We start from the raw sequence: 15,565 nt of genomic DNA on the forward strand, positions 1-15,565 counted from the left end.
GGATAGGAAAACAGTAGGGTGAGGTAGCAGCATAGATTTAAATTGTAGAGGATTGCCATCTCTAGCATCTGTAAAACTAAATTTAGAAGTGATAAATGTACCAAATCTTGGGAGGGAAAGGAAAGCAGTCCCCTAAGAGATGCAACATGGAGGCCAAACAGGAATCAAAGAGCAATACCAAGCTCCTTCTCAACATACCTAAGTTATTGCTTTGATAGAAGCTGTGGCTGGAACCAAGGCAGTTGAAAAGAGTACTGGTGAAGATATGATTTTATTGCTGGATCACTGGGACTGTTTTACAGTGCTTTTTGCATCTGATACCCCGAGTAAGCCAGTGGGGGTGACTAACAAGGGTATTTGGAGTACAGTCCCATCTTAAAGGAAGAAAAATCTTTGACTGGGGGGGATTGGCTGGGTGTTAAGTTACAGTCCTAGTCACCTTGTGGTTTCCCAGAGTATTGTTCTGTCAACAATAAAGAGGTCAAGATCATCAAACAGAAGGTTAAGCAGTTTATTCTGAACCTCTTATAGAAAACTGAAGATTTTAAGTGGCAACAGTGTTGAGACATTCTTTCTGGTGAAATTGAAAGCCTTCTGTTCAGATATGCGAAGAAACTCCGGCTCTGAAAATAGAATTTTACTTTTTAGCGTGGACTATAGAAGTACTGCCCATAGATTTTGAGAACCCATTTTGGTCTAGTGGAAGTTCAGTTTGGAGCCTCTTCATATTTTCTGGGACTTGAGTACAGGACAAGCAAATGGACATCCCTTGAAAGAATGGCCTTGTCCCCAATGGCATACATGCTAGTCAGGAATATTTTTGGCTATATGAGGCATACCTCTTAAAACTGCATTTCTTTTCAGAGTCTGCCATCCAGAGACCTGAAAAGACAGAAAAATAATCTGAAAGTTAAACACTAAAGCGGCCAGAAATCCAACCACCACTAATAAGATTTAGCTGACCAATTTACCTAATACTAATCTAAATTAGCTAGTAACAGTCAGCAGCAAAATGTGTTACTTTTTGTAGAGAAAAGGAAGGAAAAACCCTGACATAGTAGTAGAAAAAGGAATTCTGGGAAGCTCTCATATGATGTTCCTTAACATGGCTCATCATATCATGGGAAATTACTTAAAACTCAAGTGTTTCTGTCACCATACAGTGGCAAGGAAGACCAATATCCATTCATCTGCACAAATCCATTCATCTGCACAAATAAAACAATCACAAAAAACTCAGCGGGACCAAAAATTACATGCTTAATTTAATAGACCAATCATTTCCCATCTGAGGTCAAAAGATTTTGGACGAGAGACAGTTTAACAACCTCCAAAGTGAATTTCAGTATTTCAATTTTCAAGTTTATTTTTAAAAGCTTAGGCTCTGTCTACACTACAGATCTTACAGCAGCACAGCTGTACCACTGCAGCTGCGCCGCTGTAAGGTCTCCCGTATAGCTGCTGTATGCCGATGGGACAGAGCTCTCCTGTTGGCATAAGGAAGCCACCCCCAAAGACGGCTGGTAACTATGTCGGCGGAAGAGCATCTCCTGCCAACATAACGCTGTCCACACCTGTTCACTGTCAGTGAAACTTATGTTGGTCAGGGGTGTGTTTTTTCACACCCGACTGACAAAAGTGCTGGTGTAGATATAGCCTTATCTGCTATCTATTTCTATTAGTTTGCACAAATATTTCCAAAATGAAAAACTTCCTATTCCATTTATACACACACACACACACACACACACGAACACTTTTACAACTTAAGGGTCATAAAAGGAAATCGTCTCCATTATTTTGGGGGATAAAGTCATCGCATGTTAATGGTTTTAGTTTGACAAAAGAAGCAAGTTTTTTATTACAGTAACTTTACACAGGAAATACTCAGGTATTATAAAGAAAACAATGAGAACTCCCTCTTCAGTCTCTTTCCTTAGGGTATGTCTACACTTAAAATGCTACGGCATGCTGCTGTAGCACTTCAGTGTGGACACTTACTATAGCAATAGGAGGGGTTCTCCCATTGCTCTAGTAAATCCACCTCCCTGAGAAGCACAGAGTTAGATTAACAGAAGAATTCTTCTGTTGAGCTAGTGCTGTCTACACAGAGACTTGGGTTGGCTAAGCTATGTTGCTCAGGGGTGTGGATTTTTCACACCCTGAGTGACCAAGCTGGGTCGATCTAATTTTTTAGCGTAGACTAGCCTTTAGGAACTGAAGAAATAGCGAACAGTATGTTAAAGGACTTATTTCTTCACCCTCCCACTTCCCTGGTCCTTCTCGCATGAACAGAGAGCAACAATACCCGAAGTCCGAAGGTGCAAATAATTCGATGTTTATTGGAGTGAACTTTCAGCAAGCTTAAATCCAAGTTCTTTTTTCCCAAATCCCAATTTACTTCCTGTTTGCCCCTAATTTATATAGTAATATTCTCAGCTATACCTTAACCAATCATTTTACTGAAATTTACCTAACCAATCCTAACATATTGTAACATGATTAGCTAACTAATCATATCCCAATACCTTAATTAGTTTAGACCCAGAAAAATTAATTATACATCCTAACACAGAAAGGTACAATTCACAACTACCCTTGCATTAGACCAGAATTGGGATAACATGCAACAGAAAAATCTACCGGCAACCTGTGTGGGAACATTTTTGCTGACTGCATTCAGAAATGAATTCACCACTGCTGTATTAAAAGCAGCTTAGATTCTTTGGAGTAAATGACATGAAATGTCTCTGTGCTGAAATCGATAACTCTGGGTTTTAAACTAAGGAAGTTCCTGGACACTCATGTATATAAGAGTAGGATTCTAAAAGGTATCATTTGACACCCCAGCAAAAAAACCAAAACCACCAACATTAATGCTGGCAATAACATTACAATATTGTAACTATAAAAATAGAGTCAATTTTACAAATAAAGCATTTTCGAAGTGTTATGTGTGTTTTAAGAATACATCGCTTATCTCTTTACAACCCAAGCCTAATAAGCAGAAGTCAATCCAGGCGTCTGTAAAGGATCACTAACCTTCTCTCCCTTACCGCTTCCTGGCTGCCTGGAGGGGATGTAGAGCACCCCTGTGGTACTCCCCACTCACGTGACCCATGGGAGGAGGGTGTGTGACTTTCCTCTATTGTGTTTTTGGGTTTTGTTTTTGTTGTGTGTGTTTGGATGGGTGGCACATTCCAATTCTCTGCTATTGAGGCAAAGTCAGGATTGATCATAAGCATGCCTTTGGACTTTCCAATACACATGTATCTGATATGGCTCAGGTTGGACTGTGATGTGAAAGTGCAAGAGTGCATATACACACACTGGGGAAAGCTGATAGCTGCTCATCAGTGTAAATGCATTTCTCTCTCTATTTCTCACTATTTCTGCCTGCTCTTTCACTAGTAGCAGCATATGGGTATTCCATTATTATTATTGTTAAATATTTAGGCAATAGTAGTGTCCAGAGACATCCTGAAGGATCACGTGTCCTCACTATGCTCAAAGCCATACAAGAGACTAGAATACCCTATGACTGGGACTAATCTTCACGATCAAAGCATTTAACAGGGCCTGGTGGCATAGGACCTTCATGCTCTGGGCATGACTCATCAGTGATGTGCCTGGTCTACGCTTAAAACTTATACTGGCATAGCTATGTCTGTTAGGGGTGCAATATTTTTACCAACACAGCTACGCTAGTATAAGCCCTAGTACAGATGTACTTTTATGCTGGTATAAAGTACTTTTGCTGGAATGTCTTATGTTTCTCTTTGAACTGTTGTAAGCTACGCCAGCAGAAGCAGTTTTATGCCATTATAAACTGCAGCTACACTAGGAAGGTTTGCCAGTACAGTTTTGCTGGTAGTGCTACACCAGCAAAACTTTTCTCGTGTAGACAGGGCCATGGAGAGAGAAGAGTGAAATTGATCACTATCAAGACTGGCTGCTGGTGAACAGGCAAGTGTGTTTTTGAACATGTACAATAACTTAAAATACGAACACAGCGACTTGGTCCTAAAAATTTAAGTCAAACAATATCCATATTAGTAGTCACAGCTTTCTCAGGGGCTAGCACAGGATTGGGCTGAATTCCCTCAGGAACTATGAATCACCACAAAAGTCATCACCTCACTTTCCACATGCAAAGCATACTCTGACCTTGCTTTTACCAATATAAATACAGTGTAGTATACAGTTTTTTTTATAAACCAATGCCAACAAAACTACAGTGTACACACAAATTCTCCTCTTGGAGAGAGGGTAAGGGAAAAGGGGGAACCCCACGTAACTGATGTTCATCACGGTGCTCAGTGAACTACTGGAAGGTGCTCAGATATTACAGTGATGAGAGATTACAGTGTCAAAACTTTTATAGAATAGAATATGTATGCTCTATTTCATAATGGTTGGCATTAAAAGAAAGTGAAAATGCCACCTTCAAGAACAATCTATCACATTACACATTCCCATGAGTCAACCAGACATCTTGTAATGTGTGGAGGGTTCGAATCAGGAGAAAAAATCCTGCCTAACACACACCTGACCTGTAGCTCTATCCGACATCCTGTTTCTGCTTGGATGCACCGATCAGATGAACCCTTTAGAAACAGACATTGCCTGCCCTGGTGACCAGCTTTATTACTCCTATTGACTACCAACAGTTTTCAGTTCAAAAACTAGCTCTCTTCAGATTTCACAGCTCTTTTCATCTGGTTCAACAATTACCAGCTCATGCTAGCTAGACAGGAGATACCTTCAAAATTCTGATTCCAGTAAGAAGAGGCTATCCTGAATCCTTTCTCACTATAAACATACATTTCAGTTTAACTGAAGTGTAAGATCACTGCTGAAGAGATCATAATCAAGACTTAAAGCATGATGTAATTGGATGGTAGTATTGCATTGCCATGCGGTCATAGACATGAAGTATTAAAACCCAGAACCTTAACCTTATTTCAAGCACCAGGACTGCAGTATACAAGTGAACAAGACAACGACATCATGATTGATCAAGTTCAGCCACCACAATACTACCACTATTTTTCACAGTCTTGATATCAAAGTTTAAATCAAAATGGATGTCCTTTTTTACCAACACACTTTAAAAAGCCCCACATAGCACACATGCATACTCCTTGATGTTCTGATGACATTTTCATAGTATTTATATCTATTTTGCATAATTTTCTTCCTTTGGACACTGTCATCTATGGTTAAAAAAAAAAGATTTAAACCTAGATTGTAAAGGATGAACAAAACAGGTTGTGCATCATCAGGTCAAGCCCTGCCCCACTTCCTCACTCTGCTAACCACTGAAGGAATTTCAAAGGGCAGTCTCACGCCCAGCTGCTACAGGCCAAAAATCAAGGATCAGTTTAATGAATTACATTGCAACCAGATAAATGCTAATACTTGGCACCATGCAAAACCTTTCCATCCAAGTATATCACTAGTTGACCTCCAATACACCTGGGGATGATATCCCCTATTTTGTTGATCATCACTTTCTATACAGCAGGGTGAACCAATTTTAATCAAAGTGATTTAAATCACTTATTTTAAATCAAGATTTAAATCACCAGGCAGGAAACCTTAATTTAAATAATCAATTTTAATGATGTTTGTATTTATACTTTTTAGTTAGTTATTTTCTTAAAGGTTGATTTCATTGGTTGGTAACCATTAAAACATGTGATTTGTAACTAATTATACCCTTTACACTAAATGTGGTGCTTCTTTTTGCTAACCAGGAGGACATGCTTAAGTCTGTTATTGAGTGTCCAGGGAGATCGAAGTGCTCTCCTACCAGCTCTTCAATCTCCCTGGACACTCAGTAAGAGACTTAAAAGTGGCCATTCTTCAACAAAAAAACTTCAAAAACAGACTTCAACAAGAAACTGTAGAACTGGAACTAATTTGCAAACTTGACAACATGAAATTAGGCCTCAATAAAGTCTGGGAGTGGCTGGGTCACTACAAAAAGCCCACAAAAGCTTATGCCTAAATAAATTAGTCAGTCTCTAAGGCCTGGTCTACACTTCAAGTTTAGGTTGAATTTAGCAGCGTTATCTTGATTTGACCCTGCACCCGTCCACACGATGAAGCCCTTTTTTTTTTTTTTTTTTTTACTTAAAGGGCTCTTAAAATAGATTTCTTTACTCCACCCCCAACGAGGGGATTAGCGCTGAAATCGGCATCGCCGGGTCAAATTTGGGGTACTGTGGACACAATTCAACAGCATTGGCCTCCAGGAGCTATCCCAGAGTGCTCAGTTGTGACCACTCTGGACAGCGCTCTCAACTCAGATGCACTGGCCAGGTAGACAGGAAAAGGCCCGCGAACTTTTGAATCTCATTTCCTGTTTGGCCAGCGTGGCGAGCTCACCTGTACAGGTCACCATGCAGAGCTCATCATCACAAAAGACCATGCAGTCCCAGAATCGCCGAAGAGCTCCAGCATGGACCGAAGGGGAGGTACTGGATCCGATCGCTGTATGGGGAGATGAATCCGTGCTGGCAGAACTCCGTTTGAAAAGAAGAAATGCCAAAATATTTCAAAAAATCTCCAATGGCATGAAGCACAGAGGCTATAACAGGGACCCGCAGCAGTGCCGCGTGAAAATTAAGGAGCTCAGGCAAGCCTACCAGAAAACCAGAGAGGAAAACAGCCACTCCGGTTCAGAGCCCCAGACATGCCGCTTCTATGATGAGCTGCATGCCATTCTATGGGGTGCAGCCACCACTACCCCAACCCTGTGCTTTGTCTCCATCCAAGGAGTGGCAGGCAACACGGAAGAGGATTTTGGGGGTGAGGAAGATGAGGAGGAGGAGGAGGTGGTTGTAGATAGCTCACAGGAAGGAAGCGGAGAAACCGGTTTCCCCAACAGCCAGGATCGGTTTCTCACCCTGGACCTGGAGCCAGTATCCCCCGAACCCACCCAAGGCGGGCTCCCGGACCCTGAAGGCGGAGAAGGGACCTCTGGTGAGTGTACCTTTGTAAACATTGTACATGGTTTAAAAGCAAGCGTTTTTAATGATTAATTTGCCCTGGCATTCATGGCCAGTACAGCTACTGGAAAAGTCTGTTAACGTGTCTGGGGATGGAGCGGAAATCCTCCAGGGACATCTCCATAAAGCTCTCCTGGATGTACTCCCAAAGTCTTTGCAAAAGGTTTCTGGGGAGGGCAGCCTTATTCCGTCCTCCATGGTAGGACACTTTACCACGCCAGGCCAGTAGCACATAGTTGGGAATCATTGCAGAACAATGCATTGCAGGGTATGGTCCCGGTGTTTGCTGGCATTCAAACAACGTCCATTCTTTATCTCTCTGTGTTTCCCTCAGGAGAGTGATATCATTCATGGTCACCTGGTTGAAATAGGGTGGTTTTAGTAAGTGGACATTCATAGGTGCCCGTTCCTGCTGGATTGTTTGCCTGTGGCTGAACAAAAATCTTCCCCACTGTTAGCCACGCGGTGGGGGGAGGGGTGAAGCCATCATCCCAGAGAATTTGGGGGGGGAAGGGTTAGTTGGGTTTCTACTGCATATGAACCCGGAAACCACAGCCCCTCCTTTTAAACTGCCAACCCATTTTTAATGGTCAACCCAATGGCTACTTCGTATGGGAAATGAGGGCACTGCTGTTTGAAACCATTCCCACATGTTATGAAGGTTAAAGAAGCCAAAAGGGGAAAGGAGTCCAGGAGATATGGCTGTATTTCAAGGAATCCCTATTGAGGTTATAGGGACAAACCATCCCAATGTGTCGAAAGAAAGTAAATATGGCAGGCGACCAACTTGGCTTAACAGTGAAATCCTTGCTGATCTTAAACATAAAAAAGAAGCTTACAAGAAGTGGAAGATTGGACAAATGACCAGGGAAGAGTATAAAAATATTGCTTGGGCATGTAGTAATGAAATCAGGAAGGCCAAATCACACCTGGAGCCGCAGCTAGCAAGAGATATTAAGAGCAACAAGAAGGGTTTCTTCAGGTATGTTGGCAATAAGGAGAAAGCCAAGGAAAGTGTGGGCCCCTTACTGAATGAGGGAGGCAACCTAGTGACAGAGGAGGTGGAAAAAGCTAAATGTACTCAATGCTTTTTTTGCCTCTGTCTTCACGAATAAGGTCAGCTCCCAGACTGCTGCGCTGGGCATCACAGCATGGGGAGTACGTGGCCAGCCCTCTGTGGAGAAAAAGGTAGTTAGGGACTATTTAGAAAAGCTGGACGTGCACAAGTCCATGGGGCCGGACGCATTGCATCCGAGAGTGCCAAAGGAATTGGCGGCTGTGATTGCAGAGCCATTGGCCATTATCTTTGAAAACTCGTGGCGAACGGGGGAAGTCCCGGATGACTGGAAAAAGGCTAAAGTAAAGTAGTGCCAATCTTTAAAAAAGGGAAGAAGGAGGATCCTGGGAACTACAGGCCGGTCAGCCTCAACTCAGTCCCCGGAAAAATCATGGAGCAGGTCCTCAAGGAATCAATCCTGAAGCACTTAGAGGAGAGGAAAGTGATCAGGAACAGTCAGCATGGATTCACCAAGGGAAGGTCATGCCTGACTAATCTAATCGCCTTCTATGATGAGATTACTGGTTCTGTGGATGAAAGAAAAGCAGTGGATGTATTGTTTCTTGACTTTAGCAAAGCTTTTGACACGGTCTCCCACAGTATTCTTGTCAGCAAGTTAAAGAAGTATGGGCTGGATGAATGCACTATAAGGTGGATAGAAAGTTGGCTAGATTGGTGGGCTCAACGGGTAGTGATCAATGGCTCCATGTCTAGTTGGCAGCCGGTATTAAGTGGAGTGCCCGAAGGGTTGGTCCTGGGGCCGGTTTTGTTCAATATCTTCATTAATGATCTGGAGGATGGTGTGGATTGCACTCTCAGCAAATTTGCGGATGATACGAAACTAGGAGGAGTAGTAGATATGCTGGAGGGCAGGGATAGGATACAGAGGGCCCTAGACAAATTAGAGGATTGGGCCAAAAGAAATCTGATGACGTTCAACAAGGATAAGTGCAGAGTCCTGCACTTAGGACGGAAGAACCCAATGCATGCTACAGACTAGGGACCGAATGGCTAGGCAGCAGTTCTGAGGAAAAGGACCAAGGGATGACAGTGGACGAGAAGCTGGATACGAGTCAACAGTGTGCCCTTGTTGCCAAGAAGGTCAATGGCATATTGGGATGTATAAGTAGGGACATAGCCAGCAGATCGAGGGACGTGATCGTTCCCCTCTATTCGACATTGGTGAGGCCTCATCTGGAGTACCTCATCTGTGTCCAGCTTTGGGCCCCGCACTACAAGAAGGATGTGGATAAATTGGAGAGAGTCCAGCGAAAGGCAACAGAAATGATTAGGGGTCTGGAACACATGACTTATGAGGAGAGGCTGAGGGAACTGGGATTGTTTAGTCTGCAGAAGAGAAGAATGAGGGGGGATTTGATAGCTGCTTTCAACTACCTGAAAGGGGGTTCCAAAGAGGATGGATCTAGACTGTTCTCGGTAGTTGCAGATGACAGAACGAGGAATAATGGTCTCAAGTTGCAGTGGGGGAGGTTTAGGTTGGATATTAGGAAAACCTTTTTCACTAGGAGGGTGGTGAAACACTGGAATGCGTTACCTAGGGAGGTGGTGGAATCTCCTTCCTTAGAAGTTTTTAAGGTCAGGCTTGACAAAGCCCTGGCTGGGATGATTTAGTTGGGGATTGGTCCTGCTTTGAGCAGGGGGTTGGACTAAATGACCTCCTGAGGTCCCTTCCAACCCCGATATTCTATGATTCTATTATTCAAAAGACTGGCTTACCATGACTCCCTGCAACCCAAATTCTGCTGCCCGGCTCTGCGTGACTGATCTCTCACACCAAACTGACATACCCTCAATAAGAGGCAAAATGCGACCTTGTAATGAAAGCACATGTGCTATGGAATGTTAACAGCAAGGTTTACCGTGAAAAAGTGTACACATTGTTCTATAAAATGTGTCTTTAACTACCACTCTCCCTTTTTCCTCCTCCACCAGCTGCATATGTTTCTCCTTCCCAGAGGCTAGCAAAGATTAGAAAGCGAAAAAAAAAGCACTCTTGATGAAATGTTCTCTGACCTCATACTGTCCTCCCACACTGACAGAGCACAGCAAAATACGTGGAGGCAGACAATCTCAGAGTGCAGGAAAACACAATATGACCGCAAGGAGAGGTGGCAGGCTGAAGATGGTAGGTGGCGTCAGCTTGCTGAAAGAAAGCAGGAGTCAATGCTCAGGCTGCTGGAGGATCGAACTAATATGCTCCAGCATATAGTTGAGCAGCAGGAAAGGCAGCAGGAGCACAGACCGCCTCTACAGCCCCTGTGTAACCAACTGCCCTCCTCCCCAAGTTCCATAGCCTCCTCACCCAGATGCCCAAGAACGCAGTGAGGGGGCCTCCGGTCACCCAGCCACTCCACCCCAGAGGATTGGCCAAGCAACAGAAGGCTAGCATTCAATAAGTTTTAAAGTGCTGTGTGGCCTTGTCCTTCCCTCCTCCACCACCCCACCCGGTGCTTCGCTCCTCAACACCCCTCCCAGGCTACCTTGGCAGTTATCCCCCTATTTGTGTAATGAATAAATAAAGAATGCATGAATGTGAAGCAACAATGACTTTATTGCCTCTGCAAGCGGTGATCGAAGTGGGGAGGGGAAGGTACTTAGCTTACAAGAAAGTAGAGTGAAACCAGGGGGGTTCCATCAAGGAGAAAAACAGAACTTTCACACCATAGCCTGGCCATTCCTGAAACTGGTTTTCAAAGCTTCTCTGATGTGCACCACACCCTCCTGTACTCTTCCCTGGTGTCTAACCGCCCTGGTGTCTGGCTGTGCGTAATCAGCGGTCAGGTGATTTGCCTCAACCTCCCACCCAGCCATAAACGTCTCCTCCTTACTCTCACAGAGATTGTGGAGAACACAGCAAGCAGTAATAACAATGGGAATATTGGTTTCGTTGAGGTCTAACCAAGTCAGTAAACTGCGCCAGCGCACTTTTAAACACCCAAATACACACTCTACCACCATTCTGCACTTGCTCAGCCTGTAGTTGAACAGCTCCTGACTACTGTCCAGGGTGCCTGTGTATGGCTTCATGATCCATGGCATTAAGGGGTAGGCTGGGTCCCCAAGCATAACTATAGGCATTTCAACATCCCCAAAGGTTATTTTCTGGTCTGGAAAGTAAGTCCCTTGCTGCAGCTGTTGAAACAGACCAGAGTTCCTGAAGATGCAACCGTCACGTACCTTTCCTGGTCATCCCACATTGATGTTGGTGAAACGTCCCTTGTGATCCACCAGTGCTTGCAGCACCATTGAAAAGTACCCCTTTCAGTTTATGTACTTGCTGCCTTGGTACTCAGGTGCCAAGATAGGGATATGGGTTCCGTTTATCACCCCACCACAGTTAGGGAATCCCATTGCAGCAAAGCCATCCACTATGACCTGCACATTTCCCAGAGTCACTACCCTTGATATCAGCAGCTCAGTGATTGCGTTGGCTACTTGGATCACAGCAGCCCCCACAGTAGATTTGCCTGCTCCAAATTGATTCCCGACTGACCGGTAGCTGTCCGGCGTTGCAAGCTTCCAGAGGGCTATTGCCACTCGCTTCTCAACTGTGAGGGCTGCTCTCATCTTGGTATTCTTGCACCTCAGGGCACGGGAAAGCAAGTCACAAAGTTCCATGAAAGTGCCCTTACGCATGCAAAAGTTTCGCAGCCACTGGGAATCGTCCCAGACCTGCAACACTATGCGGTCCCACCACTCTGTGCTTGTTTCCCGGGCCCAGAATCGGCATTCCACGCCATGAACCTGCCCAACTGACACCATGATGTGAACACTGCAGGGGCCTGTACTTTGTGAGAAGTCTATGTCCATGTTCTCATCACTCTCGTCACTGCACTGCAGTTGCCTCCTCCTCGCCTGGTTTTGCTTTTCTTGCAGGTTATGGTTCTGCATATCCTGCTGGATAACGCGCACGGTGTTTATAGTGCTCATAATTGCCTAGGTGATCTGAGCGGGATCCATGTTCCCAGTGCTATGACATCTGCACTGAAAAAAGGCGCGAAATGATTGTCTGCTGTTGCTCTGACGGAGGGAGGGGCAACTGACAACATGGCTTACAGGGTTGGCTTACAGGGAACTAAAAATCAACAAATGGGGTGGCTTTGCATCAAGGAGAAACAGAATGGCCCCCTCAAGGATAGAACTCAAAATCCTGGGTTTAGCAGGTCGTTGATTTCACAGAGGGAGGGAGGGAGGAAGGAGAACATGAATACAAAACAAATCTGGTCTATTTCTTATTTTGATCCACTTCATCTAACTGTACAGATCTTGTTGGCAGCAGACGGTGCAGTACAACTGCTGGCCATCGTCATCTCCTGGGTTCTCGGCAGAAGACGGTGCAGTATGACTGCTGGCAGGACTGAATCACCATGAGACGAAACTTAAAAGGGAAAAGACCTGGCTGAGTCACTCCCATGTTTTCCCAGGCGTTGCTGACCGACTACACCGAGGTTGGCTAAAAGAGCACCCTGGAGTATGGTGACAATGGCTACCAGTCATACTGCACTGTCCACTGCCAAAAGGCAATGAGCTGCTGCTGTGTTGCAATGCAGTACCGTGTCTGCCAGCACCCAGGAGCCATACAGTGACGGTGAGCTGAGCAGCGTACAACATCTGCACGGGTAACCCAGGAAAAAAGGCATGAAACGATTGTCTGCCGTTGCTTTCACGGAAGGAGGGAGGGAAGGGTGTGCCTGACGATATGTACCCAGAACCACCTGCAACAATGTTTTTACCCCATCAGGCATTGGGATTTCTACCCAGAATTCAAATGGGCAGAGACGACTGCAGGAACTGTGGGATAGTCAACCGTTACCTAGGTACTGTGTACGCACTCCGCCGACTAAATGCACTTAGAGCATGTGTGTTGGGACACACATAATCGACTGTATAAAAACGCTTTCTACAAAACCAACTTCTATAAATTCGACCTAATTTCGTAGTGTAGACTTACACTAAGATGCCACAAGGACTCCTTGTTGTTTTTGCTGATACAGACTAAGACGGCTACCCCTCTGAAATGTGACTCATGTAATTCTGCATAAAGTTGTTGGGTATAGTGTGCAAGCTTCATATATATGTACAGAAATATATATTATGCTAGCCTTATTTTTTAAATTCTCAAAAATTTAAGTAGTACTCTTAACAACTCAACAGAAAAATAATAGCTCCAGTGGAGGGCACCAAACCACCAACTTTATAAAGCAAGCATATAAGCTGCTAATAGATTCATTTTCTGCAGATCTGGGGAAAGAAGAGACTAAAAGCCCAGTCATGCAAGCCCACATGCATGCTCTTCTAATGCAGTCAAAACCAGCTTCATACCAGGCACCTGAACCTGAGAGGTGCCGAACACAATAGCAACATACACTTTTTAAAAGACGTACGCTGTGCTGTATTTTGACAGTACTTGAAACAATTATGACCCAATCAAAATCCTCAGTAATCAGAGCTACAAAGACTTTCTGTACAAAACAAAGTTGTGAGGAATCCATTTCAATTCCAAGCCCATTGCATTCCAGTTGATTAATTGGTTGTGATCTCGGACACAGAAACGAGATCATTAGCAGTTCAGTTCTCACCGGTTCTTGGGAAGATCAGTATTGTAATGATTTTCAAGATTTAAAAATCTGAGCTGCTCTCATTTCTATGCCACAGTAACAGTCCACCATCTGTTTTGTTGGTCAGAGTACCTACTTCTCTCCTGAGCACTGATAAATTATTAGCTAAATAATTAAGCTGAAAAGCTGATCATATAAGGAATGTTCCTCAGGTGACTACTAAGTGATCTGAGGTTAAAAGAGTAGATACCTTACTTTAACACAAACCATTTCAAAGCAAATCCACCTGTCTTCTCTGGCCAAGACTGAAAGAACACCAGGATATAGGTCATTGAATGCAGCCCTAAAACATTCAGTAGGGCTCACTCGCTCACTCTCTCTCTAGAAAGCTACATTCTTCTCAAGTGTTTCAGGGCAGTCTTCGGGGCAGGGACTGTCTTATTCGCTGTGTTTCCCCAGCAAAATAGGTCCCTGGGACTTCAGGCACCATCAGAATACAAGTATTTACTCTCTACCACCTTGAGCCTCATACCCTACGATACAGGAAGGTCGTTAGTGTCGAGTACAGGCAAGTGGGTACATAATTCACCTACAAGTCAGAGGACAGCAGAAATGAGGAAATACACACTAGCCTTATTTTAAAGAGCTTTCTTCCAATAAGTATGACGTTTGTAGCACAAAGTAAATGGTCTGGCGGTTCTCACACAATAGACTTAAGTGAACAGGATTAAGATAGTTTGGGGTTTGTGAATAGGATCAAGGTGCTCCACCAAGATTTAAAATAAATGCTCATTCCATAAAATCCTCTTAATTAAGACATCCTATTACATATCTTTTCCCAATTAAGAGAAGATGCCATTTTTATAAAACTGAAAATCCTTAAAATATACTAACTTAATAAAAACACAAGACAAATCCATTTTAATTCATTCCATCAGAAAACCTAATTGCTCCCTGCAAAAAACAAAAACCTTCAGGAAAACCTAATGAATACACCTGATAATAAGCATGAAGAGTTCCTTTAATACAGGATTTTTCTGGAAAGCTTAAGGGAAGTCAGCCACAGATTTAAACTTGGTGATTGGAGTTAATGGTCTGCACTTACAGCCACAACTGAACCTTAAGCGATCAGAAACCTGGAGTTTAGACTGGGTAATCATTTAAACACTTCATATTGACTAAACAAATCCCTATTTAGAACTTTAGAGTATGACTACATTGCAATTTAAAAAAAACCATGCCACCATGTCTCAGAGCTGACTCGGATTCACAGGGCTAGGGCTGTTATAAAACTACAGTGTAGAAGTTTGAGATCAGGCTAGACCCCAGGCTCCGAAACCTTGCAAGGAGGGGAGGGTCTCAGAGCCTGGGGTCCAGCCTGACCCTGAACGTCTGCACTGCAATTTCATAGCCCCGCAGCCCCAGCGTGAGTCAGCTGACCCAGATCAGCTGTCGCGGATCTTTTATTGCTGTCTAAACTTACCCTTAGCTAATACTATTCCAATTAAGCAGAAATAACTGTTCATTAACACTGAGCTAAACTGATTCCCCTGAAATGTCTCAAGGATTGCCAGTCATCTGTACAGTAATGTGAATCAAGTCCAACAAGCTATACCCTAAAAGGATGAATAAACCTACCCTAGTTTCTCCAGTATTTGAGTTTCCATCCAATTTAAGCGCTGGGTCTCCTCATCTGAAAAAATTTACAAACAGTATTCCAAAAATCGGTCTCAAGTTCTCTTCACTAAAAGGGAAAAGAGGACAGGATATGACATACAAAACGTTTAAATCTCCACATATAACCGTTAACATCAACATACACCTCTTACCACGTCATAGAAAGGCCAGAACATGAAGTCCCAGGACCCCTCTAAGTTTAATTAATGTGCCTTCACATGCACAAAGAGAGACAA

At 43.7% G+C, this 15,565-nt stretch overlaps 1 protein-coding gene across 15 annotated transcripts in view; it reads right to left on the reverse strand.

Moving 5' to 3' along the window:
• The window catches only part of PCGF3 (polycomb group ring finger 3), a 108,589-nt gene that overhangs the window by 45,298 nt on the left and 47,726 nt on the right, over nucleotides 1-15,565 (reverse strand). For 8 of the 15 annotated variants that reach the window (XM_073345794.1, XM_073345790.1, XM_073345789.1 and 5 more), the window contains 2 exons: nucleotides 15,291-15,396; nucleotides 840-882 (listed from right to left, as the gene is read on the reverse strand). The exons of 1 other annotated variant lie outside the window; for it this stretch is intronic. The gene's annotated coding sequence lies outside the window, so the exon portion shown is untranslated. Of the gene's footprint in view, nucleotides 1-439; nucleotides 624-839; nucleotides 883-15,290; nucleotides 15,397-15,565 lie in introns of all 15 variants that reach the window. 6 more of the 15 variants (XM_073345797.1, XM_073345787.1, XM_073345798.1 and 3 more) reach the window with 3 other exon arrangements.

The sequence above is a fragment of the Lepidochelys kempii genome, chromosome 5 (genome assembly GCF_965140265.1).
Source record: "Lepidochelys kempii isolate rLepKem1 chromosome 5, rLepKem1.hap2, whole genome shotgun sequence".
Taxonomy (NCBI): Eukaryota; Metazoa; Chordata; order Testudines; family Cheloniidae; genus Lepidochelys; species Lepidochelys kempii.